The following is a 23,088-nucleotide window of genomic DNA, read 5'->3' on the forward strand; positions in this document are numbered from 1 at the left end:
AAAACAAGGTATATAATAACTTTTTTGTCTTTTATTTGATAATTTTAATAGAGTGTTGATGAGAAAAAGGAGGAACGAGGGAAGGCAAAATATGAGAAGAATTAACTTCTGCTTTAAGAATGACTGTGCTAGAACATGTTGCAATGATAACTCTGATAAAAAGGAATCAGAGTAAATGTGAGCAAATAAAACATATTGTACAATCCAGCCAGTCTATACTGTTGCTGTACACAATCCTCACTTCAAGGAATATGAGAATGTTAGGTAAACATTACTTGTATGAGCATAGCTTATTATTATCTGCATTGAGCTGAGCTTTGTACTGCAGTGCTCACACCAGGCTGCCTTGTGGCTCCAGTCAGAGAGAAAGAATTCTATTACCTTCATTACAGATACAATAAACTGACCAGTGACCTCAAAACAACCAGGTGAGTACCATCTATATCTACAAAGCTATGAAGGGAGGAACAGGAGCAGGAGTAGGTTTCTCTTCTATAAGAGTGTAGCTGGGCATTTGCATGCAGATAACCATATGGGCCGTCTGTGATAGCCCTCCTTGTCTCGATGTTGCTGTACAGTGGATTGCAAAAGGCAAACAAAATCAAATAGCAATTTTTTCTGTCACAACATACATAAAAATACATTTAACAATTTAATAATACATATCTGCCTTTATTTGTGTATTTTATATGTGCCGGGCATTGGTAGATAGGATCCTAGTGCAGAATGAAGATGCTATGTCAATAAAACAAACTTTTCTGTCCCCACAATCTTTTGTAGAACTTAGGCTACGTACACACGTGCATTGGTTCCCATCCGATAATTGGCTCAGGGCTGATGTCGGACAAGAATCTTGCGTGTGTGTACAGTGCTCGCTGCCCATTGTCCGAACGAACGTAATATAAGTGAAGGGCAGAGAGCGTGGCAGGTGTCGCTCCATCCTTCTCCCCTCTCTTCTCCATAGAGTAGAACTGTGTTGTATGTACAGTGCTCATGCATGCATCGTGCAGTCGTTTGTCGTTGGAAAGGACCATGTAAGATCCTTTCCAACAACAATTATTGCACATGTATACTTGGCCTTACTCTGAGCCACACATCCACAGCTCAAAGTACCATCTCGTCATACCACAGTGCCAGGAATGAGTTACCTCTTGTGCAGGTGCATGAGGGTTATGTCAGCCTTGCCAATCTAGGTAGCCAAAGATCCTGAACCTACAAAAGAACCAGGGCCCAGTTAAGGATTGAGGAAAGGTGAATTTTGTTCCACTTTAAGTGTGGCGAGCAAGCAGTAGAGAAATATTGAACCCATTGCTGTTCAATGGGACTTGATGATGTATGGCATTCCTTTATGTTCAATAGTACCAGCAATAGCTTTACCAATCTGGCTATTAACTAGATCATGCCGCAAAGGCAAGCACAGTTGGGGTAGGTGGTCCAAATTCAAAGCACTGCACAGAAGAAGGAAAACAGTACATTTAAAGCCTATACTATAAACACAACTAAAAAGACCCGGACAGTTTTTTACGGTCACTTAAAACACACATGAAATACTTTAACCTTTCAATGATTTGTATTTCTATTTATACAGGCCTAAAATTTACACAACCCTGGCACACAGCACAGTCCAGTCTGGTAGGGCCGAAAACCTGAATTTTCCCCTTTGCAAGTTCAACCCTCTATCACTTTTTATATCTTTTTATTAGCATGTTGTTAAAACAACTGATTGGTTCTTTAGATTTCTCCCTTTGCCCTGCTGTGCCAAGGATTACAAGAGGCTCATTCCAGGTTAAATTTCATTTTACACTGCTTTTATTATTTGCAAAATTGAACAATTTGTCTCTGAGATTCGCCTGGCGTTCAATAATAAATAATTGCTCTCTTGCAGGGACTCTACCATTAGTGTCAATAATCCCGTTACCGATTCATAAAAGTACAAGTAAATCCTCACAATAATCTTCTCTCATTTATTCCCTTTTGGGTTCTTTAAAAAAAGCACTGAAATCATTTCGGGGGACCCATTTCATAAGACACTAAAATTTAGGTTACTTGGTTGAAAATTACAAATTACTGCTACACTGCAAGGATCTTTTCTTTTCAAACTAACATTCTATTAATATCAGGAAACAAAACATTTTTTTTGCAAAAGCATAATCAGCAGTGAATATCCTGTTAACAATTTAAAGAGCATTTTTTTTAAATACATGATTTTTTATGTCATGCATAGAATCTGGGATGTCTGTACAATAAACCAGCAGCTGTGTCTTTATTCCTGCGGCTTCAGACATAACAGAGACATTCTAGAGAATGCAGAGCATGTGAATCAAGCCTCTATTGTTTCAAAATAGCAGCTTCATTTTCTGTCTACATGAATCTGCGTGTATTCTATGCAGAAAAACCACAGAAGTGAGTAAGGCCATCATGCGGGGAACGATGATTAAGAGTCAGTACTACTCCATGAGCTCTATCCACAAGAACACGTAAAAATAGATTATCTCTCTCTCTGTCCAAGTTCTTCATATAAAAGTTGATGTGTCAGCAGTTTTAAGGTCAGGTCACTACTTCCATAGAAAAGATTTTAGCAAGTAAAGTTAAATCTTGAAAATTAACTTATGGGGATCTACATATTAGGTTAGGAGGACCAAATTTGTATGGCAAATTGCAATGAGACTAAAAGAATTGGTCATATAGTGCTGTATCAAGTAATTGTACAATTATATTTTCAACCTCTCCCTATTATCTGAAAGATGATCACCCAACCACAGGAGGTTTGATTTAATACTTAATTAAATGTCTAACATTAGCTTTAACTTGTCCTTAACATTTTTAAAGTGCAGTTTGGATTAAAAATAATACTTTGTGATCCTGCCATGAATGTCCATGCTCAGATAGTTCTGTAATGGGGAGACAATGCTCTGTCCTTGTCTAGAAACAGAGCTTCTGCATTGTCACTTTGTAATGAAGTGCAATGCATACCACTGACACGGCCTTTCCTGACCTTTCTAACATGGGGGAATCCTTGAAATAATTTTTAGGTCTTCAGGGAACCCCGGCTTTAATTACCAAATCACAGTATATTAATATGGCAGTCATAAGAAAGAATTCCTCTTATATTGCTGGCCAGTGGAAAGAATGTCACCCTTGCAGACAGCCAAAAAGATCATTGGTGTCACCTAAACTGACCTAAAAGAAATAAATTGCTAATTGCTCAGGAACAACTTCTGTATCCCTGCACTGACACAATCCACTGTTATCACAATCAGGAAACCTGTCCTGAAAAGTGCTATGCAGCCAAGGATTGCATGCACCCCGACAAGAAGCAAATAGGAGGCAAAAGACCGGCAGTGCTGAGATGTACCAAGGATGGAAAAAAAGGTAAACTGGTACTTTATTTTTTTTTTTTAAATGCTCCGTAAATAACTGAACATTATCTTGGTTCATTGAAGAAGAAAAGCAGCTAATACAAAGTCCAATGTCTTAACACGGAGAACAAAATATTTAGTATCTGGGCTCACCCACTCCCTGTCCACTGGTTTCCTAGAACATAATCTGGAAAAGTCCCCGTGCATTATGAAAATTCTCAAGTTTGGACAAGCAGTTATGCTATGGTAAGGAGCAGAAGTATCCATGTACAGGTCCTGAAGTGTTTAATTGTTCATAAGTGTCTGGGTGAGGAACAGAGTTCCCTCATCCTGAAGGCTTTTCCTCTTAATACATATTAGCAAGTCTTTTTTATTTAAATGAACACCTAGATACATTAATGTCCTTTATATCAGCTTACACACACAGTGCAATGTTTACAATAAGTTATCTGAATGTATACTTGGGAGATGGCAAGGCCTAGTAATGCCGCAAGGTGGAATCAAATTAGTAAATACTGTAATGTAAATACTTATAGCAGAACTAAACCCTATGTAACCCAGCTATCCCCATTCCCTTGCAGGATGCGGCCATCTTCTTCTTTCTTTTTTGCTTCCTTTATTCCATTTTTGGCCATCCTGGTTGGCCAGGCCAGAATGAACTTTCACACAATTTGTATATTCTAGGAACACGCAGAGAGTGCCAGCAACCACAGCTAACGCTGCATATACGCAGCTCAGTTTTGTTGCCAGAAACCCAGAGCAATCAGGCAGGTAAAAGAGAAAATTGTATGTGTGATGGATCATTGAACGAGTGGGGACAGCTGCTGTACTTTCCTATGAAGGAAAACACAAATGGATGTCCCCAGCTCGTCCTCCCCTCTTCCGTCCATGTGTATCCTTCATCATAAAATCATAGTACAGCTAGGCAGGAAAAGGCTAAATTATGTTGGATGTATATCAGCTAGGAAACAAGACTGATTTTATGTGGATTGCTGCAGATTTTAACGCATAATGAGATTCTGACTGTACATAAAATCAGAGTTAGTGATTTCAGTAAAGGAGAGGAGCGTGTACAACTGTGCAAGTCTAATGGTAGGGCTAGAGTTTAATTTATAAAGTTGTCCCCAGGACAAGAGATAAGGTGAGATCTATTCATGGGGATTCTTGTCCAGGGGGGAACTAAGTATACATACACACAGGTCAGATGATTCTCATCCGATAATTGCCTCAGGGCTGGTGAGAATCTGACGTGTGTACAGCGCTCGTCGTTGATGGATCTGTCCTGGCTGATTCATGAACGACGAACAATCATAATACAAATAAAGGGTGCAGTGGGGTGCCCCTCTGTCATTCTCCCCCCTTACCTCTCCATAGAGCAAAACGGCACTTGTTTAAAAAAGAAGATCGTGAAAGATCCTTTCCAACGACAATCATTGCATGTGTGTACCTAGCCTAGGAGTGGAGTTTCTATAAGTTTAGAATTTTTCTAGAAATACATTTTAAATTCCCTTTTATAAACTATTTTCATTTAACCTATTGTACTTATCTCTTTATGGATATCCTCAATCAGCTGCATTTTCTTTCTGCTGAAACTTAGCAGAGCACCGGGGATCTGAGGTGAATCAGTTATAAGATACACAGCACTGTCATGCAGACATGAAACCACAAGCTGCTGCAGCAGCAGAATACTTTTTTCTTTTCTTCCCCACTTATCAAACAAATGCAAAGAGCTGCCATGTAATGGCGAGGAGAGATAAGAGACCGCTAAACACAGGATTACTAGCTGCTTCAATACATATCCAACATTGCATGGATATCGCACAATTTCGGAGATCAGTAATTAATAGCCAGAAGACTAGACACATTTCATCTATAAATATGGCCAGTAAAAACCAGAAGAGTCCCATCAATGCAAATATCGACATAAAAATGTCAAATAGAATGCATACGTGTGACCGTATTATCCAACACGTTTCGCCTGGTATAGGTTTCCTCAGGGGAAATCACATGTTAGCGGGACATTGTCATATGATGGTCCATGGTTCAGTTAGTCATGCATAAGCTGGTGAGCCACACCAGCTGTAATATAGGGAATATCTCAGGTAAATAGGTGAATGCCTGATGAAATGAAATAGAGGAGGACTGGATGCCAGGGGAGAGAGGACTGGATGCCAGGGGAGAGAGGACTGCAGTCACAGCCTCTCTCAGAGTGAATAAAAAAAAAACCTCTTTATGTCGATATTTGCATTGATTGGACTTTTTGTTGGTTCATTTACTAGCCATACTTTATAGATGAAATGTGTCTAATGACAGTCTTCTGACTATTAATTAACTGATCTCCGAAGTTGTGCAAGATCTATGCAATGTTGGATATGTATTGTACCAGACAAGATCACTAATACAATACTGTTGTTGCCCCCCAAAAAAACTCTGTTTGCTTTACTTTCTTCTGGGGTTAGCAATAGCCTTTAAGGGCTAGTATCTATCTAAGTGTGTTTCATTGACCCCACTACTAAATTATCTAGCTTTTCTTCAATACTAGCTGCTTGATCTAACTTCTGCATACAAGAAAATGACAGCCTTGATGTGTCAGGGATCAGGAGTAATACTGCAGACAACACATTACAAGCTTGTTGTTTGTTTTAATATTTAGCAGGTTCAGCCTTTTTCAAGCACCCCACACACTACACACGCCCTCATTCCTGCTGCAAAGGCCCAAACACATATGGCAAATCTCCGGGAATACAATAACTGGGAGCCAGGCCCAGGGTGCTGTCACTGAGAAGACAAACAACTTGAAAAGCTGCAAGATATCCCTGAAGACACGGACTTGAGAATGTTTTTTTTTTTAAAACAGACTCATCACTGTATTTCAAATTCCTCCAACAGTGTAATGTTGTGTGGCCATCCAGGCATTGTACACACACCCTGAATCAGGATGTATTATTATAAGGCGCTATATTGACTTAGGATCAATACCAAAACCTATATCCAAACATTTCATACCGAAATGTTGCTCGCTAGCTTTTCATTATAACACAACGCACTTAACAGACATGGACATTTAAAACATAAACCCAGTCCATACTTACCAGTCACTTTTCCATTGCAGGTGCCATCTTCTTTATTCCTTCCTCTCTTCCACATTCCAACCTTTGGCCGGGCAGACATAACTCTTATTTAGGAGAGTTCATACAGCCCCGACACCTGCAAGGGAAGCCAGAGTCGCCGGGTATCCCTGGCAGCCAACGCAGCTCAGCAAAATTAGACAGCTGGGCAGCAATCAAGGTAAGAACAATTATTAAAGAAGGGACTGTTCCTTTTTCTCTTCCGCAATAAACACATCACCAACTATCAAAGTAGAATTTTAATTTCACTTGAAAGCTTTAAAAAAAAAAAAAAAAAAAAAGGCACCCCAGACCTCATTAGCTGCTATCACTGTGAAGCAATTAAATCTCAAGGATCACAACTAAGACTATGAGTATGATCCCGCTATGGGTGCACACAACATTTTTGAAAATGCAGCTCTTCACAAATTGTGTTGGTATGCATTCAAGGACAGCGTGTTCATGTGACTGGTCTTCCTAACTCACCAACCATGCCAAAGCATGGCGGTACACTGGTAAAGGTGCATTTGGCGTGCGATTAGTAATAAATATCAACTGTACCGCACAAACATGTAACGCGTGAGTCCCTACAAAGCACTAATGCGAACAGGCCTTGACAGCTTATAAACACTTGCTGTATGTTTAAATTAGATATATGGAAACCCAACAAGATTGAGCTATACCAAAAAGAGAGAGGGGAGGAGATTTTAGTGTTTTCTGAACTTTTGGAGATTAATTTCTCTACAATGTTTAAAACCTACTGACACAAAAAATAGGTTTCTATTTGATCTCAATGCATGTTAAAAATATATGTATATTGTCACAGATTCATTTGCAGTATTTTATTAAATCAAGTAGGTCTTGCTTATGGTTAAAGTACAAATGGAGAAAAAAAAAAATACGAAAAGCTGAATTCCAGCCAAAGGGGCTAAATACAGAGATAAAATACATAGGGGGATGTTTTACTCACTTGGTGGCCCTAGACAATATTGTCCTGTTCCCTTCTGGGCTCAGGATATTCTGCTATCATAATTAGCTGAAAAATGTAACTTAAATTACTCCACCAGCAAGATTCTCTTAGGACGCTGCAGTACTTTTTTGTTTTTTCATATAAGCCTGGAATTACGTTGTAACTTTTCTGGAGATTCTGTCAATTTAGGCAGTGTTCTCCTCAACCCCCTAGCAGTTTTTGGGGGGTTACTGAAGAGTTGGATCACAATACAGGGGCTACTAGCTGCCTACAGCTTCTTCCCACCTGGTTTAAAAATATTATGGATTTATGGATACACTGATATATAGATACACTGTGGATATTATGGATACACTGTGATGGTTTATTGTCCTGCTAATCTTGCCTCAGGAAATGATACATTGTAACACAAATAAATTGAAAAGCGAGAATTATTAAAGGCAACAGGTAATGTATAAATTTAGATTACATGCAGTCTAGTTATTCTATGTTTGAACGAATAAGTAAGGCAAGGCAGGGATTTGTATGTAGTATCAAGAACAGCATAGCCTTGTGCAAGTGTAAGTTGCCAGTACTTCTTTCAAAAAAATAATGGACAGGATAAGGCTGATATGTTTCAGTGTATTGGGGATAGAGGCCTATTAAACCTAAACCACCTATAAAGCACAAGTAATATGTTTATTCTGTATATAGAAAGGAAAGAGAGAAAGAAATAATTAGGGCAGCAGAAGGCAAACTTTGCCAACATTACCTTGGACAGTATATTACTTTGTCCTGCCTTTGGGTTAATGGGTAACTACTGAGTGATAACTATGCTCACAACTTTAACACATATCTCCTGGGGAAATTATGGAGAAAGATTTCAAAAAAAAAAAAACAAGTATCTCAACTGCAGGAGTCTGATCCTAGTAGGTTTTCCATTGTGTGAATGTGGTTTTCAAGAAAAAAATACATAAGAACAATTCCCTAAGAGACAATAGATCAGAGCAAGTGTTCTTGGAATAGTAAGAATTAAAGGGGGCACGGTCACCTTACTTATTCAGAGCAAAGTGGAGGGGTTTTAACACAGCCTCAGGTATGTACGCCTATCCTGACATTTACCCGAGCTGTCCCCCCCCCCACTGCTTGGATAGGCGTGGGACCTTAAACAAGAGGATGATGGCATGGCACCCAAGACATGGCCATGTTCAAGCCTGGCAATTGGCTGTTTTGGTCTGAGCGCTATCACATATAGCAGGGCATAACTGAAAGCCCCTTCATAGGGCTAAAATAATGCAAACATTAATAGAGTGAGTTCAATCCCACTTTTTACAAAAAAAACAAAAACAAAAAGCTTATCTAAGCGTGATCTGCCAGCCCCATCAGAGCGATATGTGAAAAAAAAAAGACATGAAGAGGGCTTCAAGTCTTTTCTTTGTTTACTATATTTACACTGTCCATTAGGGTGCAATGTGGTCAACACTTCAGCTAGGCACACACGTGCAATAACCATTGTTAAAAAACGCACAACTAACGACAGATCTACAATTTTTTTAAACAATCATATAGTGCATGATTCTGTACATGCTGTAACGATACGATTGTTCAAAAATAATCCACCAATAATGATAGAACCAGTACTGCTCACTGTCACCAACTGAAAAATGTGCAGATACTCGTTAAAGAACCAGCACTGCAATGTGAGATACCAAGCGGCTGGCAAGTTTCAGCTGCCAGAAGCCACACAGGATTGCTTGATGCCGAAGCAGATCTGAATCTGCTCTTAGTGATTGATACAGTGCAGGGAGGCAGCAAGGTAGAACAGGAGGGGGCTATATGTACTGCATCTCTATAAATAAAAATAACAGCTACAGCTATGAAGTGTAAAGTCCTTTCTAAGCAATCCATTAACCGGTACCTAGGTAAACACACTGGTTAATTCTGATGATCTGCAAGGTGAACACCAGAAAAACAGACAGACATTCTATTTGAGAAATAATCATGAGGAAGGTACACAATGACAGCCTACACAAGCACACAAATCAAGGAAAAACTTTACTCCTGACCATGGGATACTAAATCTGACCCCCACAAAAAATGCTTGTTACCAGACTGTCAAGTTAATTCAATGACATTCAGAGTAACCGATTCAAAGTGACTGAACAAGCATGCAAAGAATTTCTGACATCATTTACTGCACCATCCGAATGATGACAAAGCAAACAACATTTTCAGAAGTTTTCTTTTTGCTTTTAGTTGCATAAAGCAGCTTTTTACAGGAAAAGACCATTCAATGTCCAGAAGACACAAACATACAAATATACAGCCGTAAATTATAATTGATTAGTTGGAAACAAAAATGATGCACGTATAATTTATTAATCATTTCAGTAGCAGATATATCTAGCAGGCATTGGACCTATTCCATAACACTAATCTTTCTGCTTCAAAATGTGAGGCTTTATATCTAATATAATGTTTATTGGAGCGTTGCATCAAAGTATTCCCTCATAAAAGATATGAAATATCTACTGTAAATAGCGGAGGAAGATGTGCTTTGGAATTATGTGCATTTCTACAAACAGCCTTGAGTTTACTAGCATCGATAAGAACAATTTATGAAGAGTTAGTAATGGGACGTTGGCCAATCTCTGAACAATAAGGCAAAGTGAACCTGCAATCTATTCATACTCTGCTATTGTTATACTGAAGTTCTCTTTTATTAAATTAGTGTCACAAGAAAAACTACAAGTCGGCTCATGTAAGATTTTCAAGGCATGTTGCACACAAACCAGTTTCCAAGACCCTCTTTCCTTACCCATGTCAGTTGTCATAGGACAAGTTTTGGCACTCTTTCCAGTACTGGACAAGGTTTTGGAAGCCGCACTCCAGACCAAATGACTTGTGTATTTGGTGCCTATCATTACGCCGATGTTGAACATATTAGAATAATGTGATGGATAAATCTGGCCTTTCTCACATATAAGCAGAAAGCAGCATGAGGGCTCTAGTATGGGACAAGGGCTCCCACACTACAGACAAAATAATTTAGATGAGGCTATTATTATTATTATTATTATTATTATTATTAATAAACAGGATTTATATAGCGCCAACATATTACGCAGCGCTGTACATTAAATAGGGATTGAAAATGACAGACTAATACAGACAGTGATACAGGAGGAGAGGACCCTGCCCCGAAGAGCTTACAATCTAGTAGGTGGGGGAATTTCACACACAATAGGATGGGAGATATGTAGTGGTGGGAAGTAATGAGGGTTTAGCAGACAGAAGAAGATGGGTAGGCAAGTTTGAAAAAATGAGTTTTGAGCGCTCTTTTAAATGAGCAGAAAGTAGGAGCAAGCCGAATAGGACGAGGAAGACCATTCCAGAGAGTTGGAGCAGCTCTAGAGAAGTCTTGTAACCGTGTGTGTGATGAGGTTATGAGTGAGGAAGTCATTAGTAGATCATTGGAGGCTACCTGGAAGCACGTTTTTTGACTTGACTAAACCTTGTCCAAGATTGCTCACCTGTATATTACTAGTGTCAATGTCATTTTCTGTCCCCTTTTCCTATTTAGTTTTTTTGTAAACTTTGCTAAGAAGGGTCCAAGGCGATGTTCAGACTGGCAATGAGGTTGTGGCTCCTTATACCAGTGAACTTCTTGGGAAACATGCTACAAGTATCTTCTACCTGTGGCAGCCCTACAAAGAATAAACAGAGATGACGGGGCAGCTCAGTACGGAGGCAGTAGTGAGCATTTCAGAACCGTACACTAAAATCACAAATCTACAAACACTGGTTCCATCTATCACACATTAATCAGCCAAAACATAAAAATCACCGTAAACAACATTAATTATCTTGTTACAATTGCACGTCAAGAGGATTTATTAGGGAGCAAATGACAAACACTGACCGTTATATGAAATTGTAAGGATCAGTAACAAGGGCAAAATTGTCTGGACATGGATTATGGTTTCTGGACAACTGGGTCAGAAAATCTCCATGTTGGGGCATGTTTCCATTATACCCTAGTTAGTATTTTTCTAAGGTCAGTTCTATGTTCACGTTCTATGAAAATACATTTTAGTTTTCAATTAAGTCACTAATTTTCTATCTTTGACCAAATCTCTGTTTTTGTGTCTAGGATCTAAACATCTTCCCAACATATAAGACGAGATAAATAGTGCTGTGAGATCAGCATACTTTTTTTACATTTACATCAGGATACATCACCCGATCTCGTGCCTGCGCAGTGCAAGAGCAGGTGACGTAGGCAGAAGACGGAAGAAGATGGCGCCAACTGGCACTTCCTTCACTCCCAAACAAAGGAAGAAACCAGGAGAGAGCGGGACAGAATCGAGGACAGCTCTGGAGGGCTCAAAGGAAGTAAAGGTGAGTGTGTTTTATTTTAATGAATGTTCCACTTTAAGATGGACTAGCATGTGAACAGTAATTGACAATTATACCACATCCTTCTAACTGCAGTGAAGCTGAAAGATGTGTACAAATTCACCTAAATAGCTGCACCGTGGATGCGTTTAGGAATACTTTGCTACATCTATTGTTTGACATGCAACAACATTTACACATAATGCTGCCTCCTCTAAAATGAAGTGGGATACAATCACAGAGCAGTCAATTGTTAACAGAAATCTCGGCAAAAAATGAGTGCGGTGACAGAATGGGGCCTATTGCTATGCCAATAACTGCGTACAAACACCGGTAAAACAAAACAGATGCAAACACAACCTATTTCCAAACCATAAACTTATCACAGGAAGAGACCATTTATATTTAAGTGGAGTTACAGCTTTTAATTAACAAGCTTACATTTCTTAAAAAAAAAAAACAATTTCCTAGAAATCTATGGCAGAAAATTGCTTAATACATCTGAGGAATGAAACTGACTTCATTACAGAAAGAAGCCTGCAGGCTGTAAATAGATTAGTATGTGACAAACACATACAAAGTACAAAGAAAGACATTTAAACAAGAGACGCTGGTTCATAAACATCCCAATTTCTGATACACCACAGCCAAAGAAATTAAACCCTCTGCCTAATATTGTGAAGGTTCCCCTTAGGTCACAACATATCTAAGCAGTAGGAGCATTGGCTCCATATGACTTCTGTGGTATCGGACTTCTTGGTGTGCACTTCAGGCGACAGACAAGGGGAGGCACTTAGATCGGTCTGGTAACTCTGAGTTCTAGGTTTCCTCCATAGTTTTCCAAGGGTTCCCTATGAGTAGTTTGGATCTCTTTGGTCACTTAACATAGACATTAATGATCTTTTTGTGTGACATTCTTCCCACTGGCCAGCAATGTAAGAGGCATTCTTAGTACTGACCATCACGCACGAATATACTGTGAGCTGCAAATTTACTAGAGGTTCCCTGAGATCTGAAAATTATTCATAGTAAAAAAAAAAAAAGACTGCTTTTGGCACATAGTTGGTGATTTCAAAGACAATGGGCTTTATCTACTACGTGCTTTGTGTTTTCTTTGACATTTCTCCAGCTTATACAAGTAATTGTTTATAGTTTATTCTTTGTTGGTGGTTTTTGGACTTTGCAACATTTTTTCTAGTGAGTTCAGCATTTTCTCTATAGCAGCAAACAGAAACACATAGTAGCAGCGTTGATATAGTGTATTGGCACTATGACCCCCACAACATTACTGCAGTATAAAAGGTGCGTTTTAGCTATGAAGACCTATTCACACCAAATAATTGCATGATAATATTGAAATTGACTTACTATTGCACCACTATTGGCCAAAATCAGACTGGCACAATTTTTGGGAAAGCAATGCAATGCACAGAGAGTGGTTATTGTCTTGATCTACGCTGCAAATCAGGTTAAAAATAAATGGCAGCTAATCTTTGTAGGGTAAGTTTTCATGGACTGCAGTACATCTATAGGTAAAGTAAAATTGCATCGGTTTAGCTCATCTTAAATCATTTTTTGCTTAAATCCTTTTTAAAATCTTTCTTATTCCATAACATTTTTTATTGCAAAATTGTTGTACATAGATGATACAAGTATTGGGGATAGATACATACAAGAAGTAGGTACATTGTAACAAATGTGTTGATACAAATATATCAGCTGGTTATAATTCAATACAAATATAAATCATAGTATTTTCACTCCCATAACAATTTGTGTTTTTCTCAGGGTTACAAATCCTCCTCTGTGGCCAAATCTTTACCTACTAAAAGTATATGGTGTGAAATTATTCTTGCTCATGAAGTAGTTATTAATGAATGTGCCTTTATTTATTATTGAACAGCTGCAACCCTGTCAATACTGGAGCAATTATTTCATTTTCTGAACACACATTAAACAGCACCTTTTTCATCTTAAAATCAACCAAACACCCAAAATAATATACAGTATAGCTATATGTCTAAAAAATAAATATTCTTTGTGTATGCAAAATAAAACCTTGGAATTTGAAAACTTTTATGTTGCAAAATGAAAATATATATCTTTTTGCAAACAAACACAATGTTTTGGTTAAATAATAAAGAGGAGATCATATCAAGTACATAGGTTCAAAACATGTTGGGCTTAAAAATTGCATACAACTTCCAAACAGCAACAAACTATGGTATCCAAGATTGTTCGAGCAGAGTTTTAAAAATCTTTATGGCTCATCTGTTAGGAGTTAACCATATATAATGAGCATAGAATTCTGCCAGCTGTAAAAGTGATCATTTTGAAAATAGAGCCAAGTATCCCTTGATAGTTCCAGGGGTGTAGGATTTTTGTGCCCCCCCCCCCCCCCCATTGCACACTTCTGTTTTCATCCTCTGACCCCAATGTCCCAGATGAATTCTGTGGTGACGTGGTGAGCAAAGGATGCAACCACAGAATGTGGTGGGGACACAGGCATTGGAAACGCCCAGAAGTTTTAAATGCCAAACTGCTGGGCGCTGCATCTCTGGAACACTGGAGATAGCAAATATTAGCTATGAGAGGAGAGTATATTTTTTTGCTCTGGCAAAGGCCTTTCAATAACTATTTGTTAAGCATGGCAGGGTCCCTATCAGGCACTTTAGTGTTGTGCCTTGACACATCCTGAGTTCCAATGCAAGAGAAAGTGAAGGATCCACAAGCTTTGTCAATCCCAGTTCTAGAAAGTGCAATTCTAACACAACCCTAACACAACACAACTGTTCAACCAAATGGTGAACCTGCTAAAGCTCTTTGGCTACATACACACGTGCAATTATTATCGTTGGAAACAAACGACTAACGTCCGATCATCCGATAATCGTTTACAAAAAAAGTGCACAACGACTGGCCAACAATGCCGATGAACGAGGAATGTCACTGGTAACGAACGACCGTCCCAGCATTTCTGATTGGGCGACGATCATTCGCTATCTTTTGTGTGTACGGTCGTTCAGTGATCATGGATTGTTCTGTGATACACTTCCCCCTGTACATGTCACTTCCTGCATCGTTCAAACGATTGTATCTAGCGTGTGTACATTATTGGTGGATTATATTTGAGTGATCGTATCGTTTCAGAATGTACAGAATTGTTCACAATACGATCGTTCAAAATAATCGTGAATAATTGTTGATCGTTCGTTGATCGTTCGTTTTCTAACGACAAATATTGCACGTGTGTACATAGCCTAACTTATTTTGCATTAGAAGAGAATCCGGTATGACACACACGTTTATTGAATACAACATCAAGATGTCAATCTTGCTATAAAATGTCAACTGATCATCATTCCGCAATGTGAAATCTTGTCCAAGTGTGGTAGGTGTGTTTACAATATTTGTACATTATTTAAGAAAGCTGTTAATTACTCACAGATGAAAAGATGAACTGATCTGTAATTAATGCATGCACATGGCATTTCACAACACTGGTTATCTGCAATCTATAGGAAACACAAAGGCAAGCCTGCCAGAGCAAACATTGCAACCACTGACCACATCTGCACTCTTCCCAAATATGTCAGAGGGCACTTGGATTTCCAATCCTTTAAGCTGCGTACACACTTCCAATTTTTATCGTTGGTAAACGAACGACGAACGATCCTGTACGATATCGGCGAACGATCGTATGGCACCGATCCTGTACATACAGATAACGACACGATCGTTCAAAGATATTGTACACACGATAGATGCGATCGTTTGAACGATACAGGAAGTGACGTGCACCACAGGAAGTGAGCGCACGTACACACGATAGATGGTCAACGATCGTCGTCCAATCCGATCCGCCGGTCCGGTCGTTCATTTCCAACGACTATCCTCGTTCGTTGGCGTCGTTGGTTACTTTTTTTACGAACGATTTTTGGCCAATCGGTTGTTCGGGGTTCGTTCGCCGTTCATTTCCAACGATAAAAATTGGAAGTGTGTACGCAGCTTTACACTTGTCTTGGACCAACATTTGGACCAGTGGAGTGTCAATTTACAATACCGATTGCAATTCCCCAAAATCTGTTTGAAGAACAGCAGCATCTTAAAGAATATGTTGAGATTTACTGTCCCCTAACTAGCCTGTGGCACATACAGCAAGGTCTCAACACACAGGTGACTTGTTTCTAGGCAGGTTTCTCTTTATTGTAAACCCCACCACAATCACACAGGAAGCCACACAACACAAGTTATTTAGTCACTGAAGTGCATTCATTTGTACATGTAACACTTTTATTTTTATAGCACTTACAATTACACAGCACTTTACAAAGTCCACAATCCTGTCACCAACAGTCCATCAAAGTACATTGAAATGTTAGACTTTAACATTAGCAAGTGTTAATTTTTTTTTTTTTGCCCAATACAATTTTCATTAAAGCAAAGGTGAACCCCTCCCAGATCGCATAACCAGGTCCTATACTTCCCTATACAGCAGTAATGCAATGCAGCCTGCTTCAGAATCTGATCCATTCTGTGAACTGGAAATAAAGGATCAGCTGCACAGAGCATCCCTGTCCTGTAACAATGTCTATGTGGTCACTAAGTTCAGCCATTGCTGTGCAAATCTTTCAGAATATTGACCATCCAGCATTCAAGTGATGCCGTGCAAAGGCTTAAAGGAGACTACTGTCAAAATTGGTTCAGGTAGTTATGATTGTCCTATATAAAAAAAAAACAGGTTTAACTCCATAACATTCTTAAATTACATTATTATGAATGCTTAAGTTCAACTTTATATTGGAAAAGTCCTAAAAATGTCCTAAAAATCCTAAAAAACACTATCTCACACAATACCCCAACAAATGAAAACAAGCAAACCTCAGAGCTGTACTATTCATTTTGATTTGCACCCTAATGCATCTGTAAGGTAGAAGGCAATGAACCATTACAATAGTGGTTAACACCTTCACAGAGCACACCACAAGGAATGGTACATTTTCCTCTTTGCCTGCATTGTAATGGACTAGCAGTCTGTTCAAAATGCAACTTTAATGCTAATGCATGATGCAATTGTTAACAAACCATAATGTAAACAACATGCCTTTAAAGTGTAAATATAGGAAGACCAAAAAGAATGTATACATTTGAAAAAAGGAAATCCAGACATTCCACCTTCAGCTCAGGTCAGCAGTCATATTCTGCATATGCTTGTCCTTGGGACAAAGCTCCTCTCTGTTGCACAGTGTGAAACATGAAAATACCAGAGACAACACAGATCACACACAGTACTAATGCCAACATTTGTACATTATTTTTCTCCCAAAAGACACAAAGTGTTTGTATATAAGAAAACACCCAAACCCAGTGGGAATTCAGTGCAGAGCTGTGCTGCGAGTCCTTTTTTTTGCTTTATACATAATGAACAATTCACTTTAAAGATGCAGTAACAACCCCCTCCCCTTTGGCTGAGATCCCAACAATAATTGCGCCATTGTTCCACGACTCCTAAATAAATGGCCTACAAACTAGTGTGCTGCATATTTGGCAATCTGCAAAGTCTAACCATTTGCAACCAAGGGATATGTCAAGAATGCTCTTTTCTATAATAATGCACATTACAAAATGACATCAAGCATTTCTTTGCTTAGCCAAAGACATTAAAAGTCCCCTGAAAAGCCGACACCAACTTAAAAACAACACACCTCAAACAAAAGCACGAAAAACTTCTAGAATAAAATTCTCCTACAATATTTACCAAACATTGCTCCTAAATGTAGTCAGGTGAGCTGAGACACGCATCATGTTAGAAATATTGACGACAGTACAAATACAGGTATCGCCTCATGATGTGTAAATACAGATTAGTGGACCTCCACATCTTATGCCCTTTATTTATCATGAACAAGACTGTGACAAATGTTCAATATTAACTATAGATCAAATTGCACAATGAGTTTATTTTAAAGAAGAACTCCAGACAAACCCATTTCCAGATTTAAAACAATTAGGGAAGAGTTGGAACCACTGTCAGGTTGTTTTTGGCATCTGTGACACCATAGTCAAGCCTTCCAGTTCATGTTGTCACTGTGAAAGAAAATTAGGGACCTTCACAACTAACTAGTTGCTAATCTTCTTAAAGCGGAAGCAGTTTAGTGAAATATCCCAGGTTGGAATCGTTATCAGAAGGCAAAGGATAATCTCCCCAATGTGGACAAGGAGGACAAAAATAAAGCTTGACAGATGTTAAATGTTCCCTTGTTCCATTCAAATCTTAAAACTAAAGTTTTGTCTGCAGTCCATGTTTAATAAGAGATTTATGTACTCAGACAGCAAACCCCCTTTTTGTGTTCCTATAGGTGGACAAAGTGGGAAATCCACAACAATCTGCTTTGGGCAGTGGATAGCACGCTGACCTTTCCAGAACTAGGTCCCAGGGATAAATCCATGCCAAGGCACTATCTGCAAGGAGCTTTTGTATGTTCTCTTCTACATCCCAAAATCATGCAGTTAGGGTAATCGGCTTTCCCTCAAAGTTGTCCTTAGACTGTATTAATGGCATACGACTTATGGTAGGAATGTTGGATTGTGAGCTTGGAGAAACAGTTACTGATAGGACTATGGACTTTGTAAAATGCAATGTAATATATCAGATCCATTAAAAAAAAAAAAAAAATTAATCTGCTTTAATATTAGTGGCAGTAGCCATTTTTATGGCATTGCCCAATTTCAAAATGGACAGAACACAATAATACAACAATAAAATGGCGATCAGCTGATTACCACTTCAGTGAATATGACAAACCCCTCAATAAAGGCTAAAAAGTGTGGTTCTTTTTAGTTTATTGCCACTTTAAAAATTGAACAAAAAGAAAACTGGAGTGATTTGTGCAGCAATAGATCTTGTTCTCCTCTTGATCAATGGACCCCTAGAAGTGCTGTCCCATTAAAATCTATTTAAGTCACCTTGTGCTTGAAATATTTCCTACCACGACAGATGAATTCCAGTAAAGCGGGTTGTGTAAGACTTGGTTTAGCGTAAAGCAAAAGGGAAAATTACCCAGAAGTGTGCACAATGATATCAGAATTTCATCATTTTCTGTTAATCTTCGCTGGGGAAGAGAAAGCACTGCTTTCCACAGGACACTTCACTTCTGGTTTATTTTTCTATTTGCTTTTCTTGATTAAACATTTGATGAACTTTCCAATAAAAAAATAGGCTACTTGTCGTGTATGTAAAAGTTGAACCTGCTCACTATTTTGTCTTAGTAATCAATGTTAGAGGAAGCAAACTGTAAAGTCACAGGAACTGAAAGTGAGATGAAAAATGCCAGTAATGTCAACCATCAAAGCAATATTTTATCCTATTTCAGGGAGATTTCTTTTCATTCCTAAAAACAGTAAAAGGGAAACTCCCCTGCTGGCACAAATACACAAATCAAGACCTAAGAGACGTTTACCTCTATTCCATGTAATAGAAGGTTCCGTAAAACCTTCCATGAAAATAGAAGCTCAGATTGTAACTCCTAAACATACAAGTACCTTTGTGTCAATCTAGGATTTAAGTTCATTCTGTGAGAGAAATCTGCTCCTAATATGATGCCTCCTATTGTGTTCCTTGCACCCTCCAGAAGACGCACTCAGCAAACCTGCTGGAAAAAGAAGGTCTAAAATGCTTTATAATGATGTTCTTGAGGAGCTCAGAACAGGTTTTTGGGTCATCAGAACACAAGAACAATGCAAACCTAGCGTGAATCCTTCTAATATTGAAAAAACAAACAAACAAAGGTATTTCAGCAAACACCAACCCAAGTAATGCACACAGCACTTTGTTTATCAGGCATTGCAATATATTCAATACAGGCTTAGCAAATAGTTCTATTGCACGACTGGATCTCCAATTGGGATCTCCTCCCAGTAACTTGTACATCTGGGAAGGACTTGGTCCTTTCAGTCCAGCTAGATACTGTGCTGGTTTTGTAGTGCAATACCAGATGTACTAAGTTCTGTCCCCAATACAATACGTTACATTTTTTATATCTTTTATAATGGCTATGTTTGCATTGTTCTCGGGTTTTATTAATGCATCATGAGAATATGTTCTGAGGGTCCAAAAAGATGTTTCATGCTGTCCAATGATATCATTGGTAAGTATTTTCAGACCAACTTGTTAAAGACCTCCAACAGATCTGGTCAGAGTGTCTTCTGGAAGGTGGAGCTATCATATATAAACGTGGAACTAAATACACTACAATTATAAAACTAAAACCAGGCAGGTCCATTACTGCAGAATTACCTGCCTGACTGCAATATTTTAAATACACTCATCTGTCCCCACCTTCTTCCTCTTCTAGGTTTCGAACTTTCCCCATCGAGATTGGCCGGGATGACTTAACTTCCATGAATCAGGCAGGTAGGTAGGTATGTTATATTGTAGAAGGGACATTGCTTCTCCCTTTCTGTAATAACGACCTGTCTAAGCACAATTTTCAAAGCAGAAATTTAGGATTTCTCTGTCTGAATGAAATTTGACCACAATGTTCTTTTGCGGTGCAATAGAACTAATGGAAATGTTTTGAAATCTTTCTGCTTTGCACATTCTGGTTATAGTTGTGAGTTATAATCTGTTTTTATAACTGTGAATGAATCTAAAGAAATTCCATCCAATCCAATACAGGCAATGTTTATGTTTATTTTTATTCACTCATGTTTTATGCATTGCCTGTAGTCATGCCTTTAAAATTGTGAGGCATTTTTATTTTAAATATAGGCATCAAAGCGAGTTAATGATTTTCTAAATCTCTCGGTAGTACTGAATGATCAATAACTGAATTGCTGTAGAAGAACAAATATGACAAATACAATAATAAGCAGGACAGAAAATCAGAAATTGGACAGGAAGTTTATAGGAGACAGCGGAAGCGTTGCCTTGCTGAGGAAATCAGAGTGAAATATACAAGAAGCAGACAAGCTACAAACATTAACAGGCCATAAGACTTGGCACAGACATACGCTCAACACTTAAGCTGAAATAGCAACTAATGCAATCTACAGCTTCTTAAAATACCACAACACATCAGAGAGCATTGCATGCAAGGAAAAAAAAAACAGCAATCCGGAGTAAATATAGTGACATGGCTTAACACGGTCAGGCAATCAATATGCCATTAGGGTCCAGATGACATGGCCACTTCAGTTGAATTGACAGGACATATTTAATACACAGCTGCCTACAATGCTAATCAGGATCCCAAGCTGGAAATCCAGACACCGGTGACATGTACTACACACTTTAAAAATCTGCAATCCAAAATTGTCCATAATAATAATCTGATAATCTGCAGTATAAATGGTTACGCTTCACTTATCGCCAGAACAGCACAGCGAGACCGAGAGAAAAAGGAGGGCAGGAGTACGGAGGAAGACAAGAAAATCCATCTCAGACAAGAAGAAACCTAGGAAAGTATTTACAAAAAAAATGATAGGACAACTAAAGTTTCACTTTTAAGAATCCATGATCAGGAAATGGGAATGGGAAGTTACATACGAGATAGGGACTTGTAGGTTTGTTCTTAAATTGAATTTGTATGTAAATCAGAACAGGTACATTATTTTAATAAATGCAATTATGACAGATCTTTGTCTCAACGTATTATTAGGCAGCATGGTGTCAGTTACTGTGAGCTAATCACAAACAAAGCCAAAAAACTTCATGGAGCCTAGACATTCATTAACTTCTGGAGCAAGCTGTGCTTTGATATGCAAAAAGAAACAACTGCAGAGTTTGTCTTGGTCATTAATGAGTTACAAGAGCTTGCAGAACAGTAAAAAAAATTCTTCTGCAAGTCATGCGAACCACCCCTCCCCCCTCAAGCCTCTGTCCAGCACAGAAGAAGCAGGGAAGCCCATTGTATCTTGGAGTCTTCCTTATGTCGGATGTCCTTAAAGCGTGCCTAAACTCAGAATTTTCACTTTACATAAAAGGGTAGAGAACCCTTTTATGTTAGGTAAAAATTCTGTTTTTTTAAGTGCAACAGTCCAAGCATCTGGGGCATGCGCAAAAGCAGCCTTTTTGTGGGAAAAAAAAATTTTTCCCAACCTACGTCACCCGATCTAGCACCTGGGTCGGGTGACGTAGGAAAAAGAAATAAAGATGGCGGTGCCCTGCGCGCAGACGGATGCTGGGATGACGCGGGAGCCGACGGAAAAGACCTTTGGATCGGACTGCCCTGCGGTATTGATGTAAGTGTATTATTTTTGTTTTAGGCACTTTTGGCTTCAGTTCCTCTTTAACTCGGGGACTACCTGTAAATATAAATTCATTCATATATTCCGATTCCAGTTAAGGGAACAAAAGGCTGACTAAAAAGTTTACTTATCTATAGCAACCAAATAAATCACTCAACTGCAGCCACATTTGTACAGAATGGATTTTAAATTGATTGCTATAATTTCTTATAACTCATACTTGCCACTTGATTTATTGAATAGCTGAATGTCTGAAATGAGCGAGGAGCACAGCTCACAGGGGGGACTTTATAGGCACCAATTATAAGGAAAAACCTAACTTTTATTTTTGTTTGACATAAAATACTATAAAACAATCTCTCTTGATTCTAACATGGAGCTTCTAGAACTAGAAATAAAGCAATACTTATAAAACCATCACAATTAGATATGGATAATCGCACATATATAAGACTCGATGCGGGTCAGAAATCAACAGTGAGATCTACAAATATAATAATAATAATAAATGATTTTGTACATAAATAATAAACTAAAATCATATCCATGAGTTACTTATAACAAAAGAAGATGTTGGTACCGCTGAAGAAGAAAGATTAGACAAGATTACCTCTGCTTTAAAGAGGACCAATGATGTCACAGGGGTGTCACAGAGCCGTACATTAAACATTGGTATAAACTAGAAAATGTTACCTATATTATGCATGTGTTGTTTGTTTCTTAATGCAATGTCACAAAATAGATAATGAAGTCAAAGTAATGAATGAAACACAATTGTGAGGATTATTATAAACATGATACAGTAACGGAGTACAAAAACAACATAAATGGTCAGAAAACACATTAAAAAATAATATTAAAATCCAATATAAAAATCAATAAAAAGTGAATTCTGGTATTGGAATTGCTCATTAACCACCTGACCGATAAGCCCGACCTTGGTACGGGCTAAAAAAAGTTACTAGTTTCGATAACCCGGACATATTTCTGTAAGTTACAGGTCTACAATTTAAAAAAAAAAATTTCA

The 23,088-nt window shown here is 38.4% G+C and overlaps 1 protein-coding gene and 1 long non-coding RNA gene across 3 annotated transcripts in view; one reads left to right on the top strand and one right to left on the bottom strand.

Moving 5' to 3' along the window:
• The window catches only part of WWP1 (WW domain containing E3 ubiquitin protein ligase 1), an 87,815-nt gene that overhangs the window by 62,874 nt on the left and 1,853 nt on the right, over positions 1–23,088 (bottom strand). The gene's annotated exons all lie outside the window — the stretch shown is intronic.
• Positions 218–21,852, top strand: LOC140330662 (uncharacterized). 2 transcript variants are annotated; one of them, XR_011920781.1, is made up of 6 exons: positions 218–428; positions 3,261–3,372; positions 6,472–6,647; positions 11,569–11,816; positions 20,168–20,226; positions 20,624–21,852. It is a non-coding gene; the product is annotated as an uncharacterized lncRNA (long non-coding RNA). The 2 variants fall into 2 exon arrangements; XR_011920780.1 differs by lacking the exons at positions 218–428; positions 3,261–3,372 and having other exon boundaries at positions 6,232–6,647.

The sequence above is a fragment of the Pyxicephalus adspersus genome, chromosome 5 (genome assembly GCF_032062135.1).
Source record: "Pyxicephalus adspersus chromosome 5, UCB_Pads_2.0, whole genome shotgun sequence".
Classification (NCBI taxonomy): Eukaryota; Metazoa; Chordata; class Amphibia; order Anura; family Pyxicephalidae; genus Pyxicephalus; species Pyxicephalus adspersus.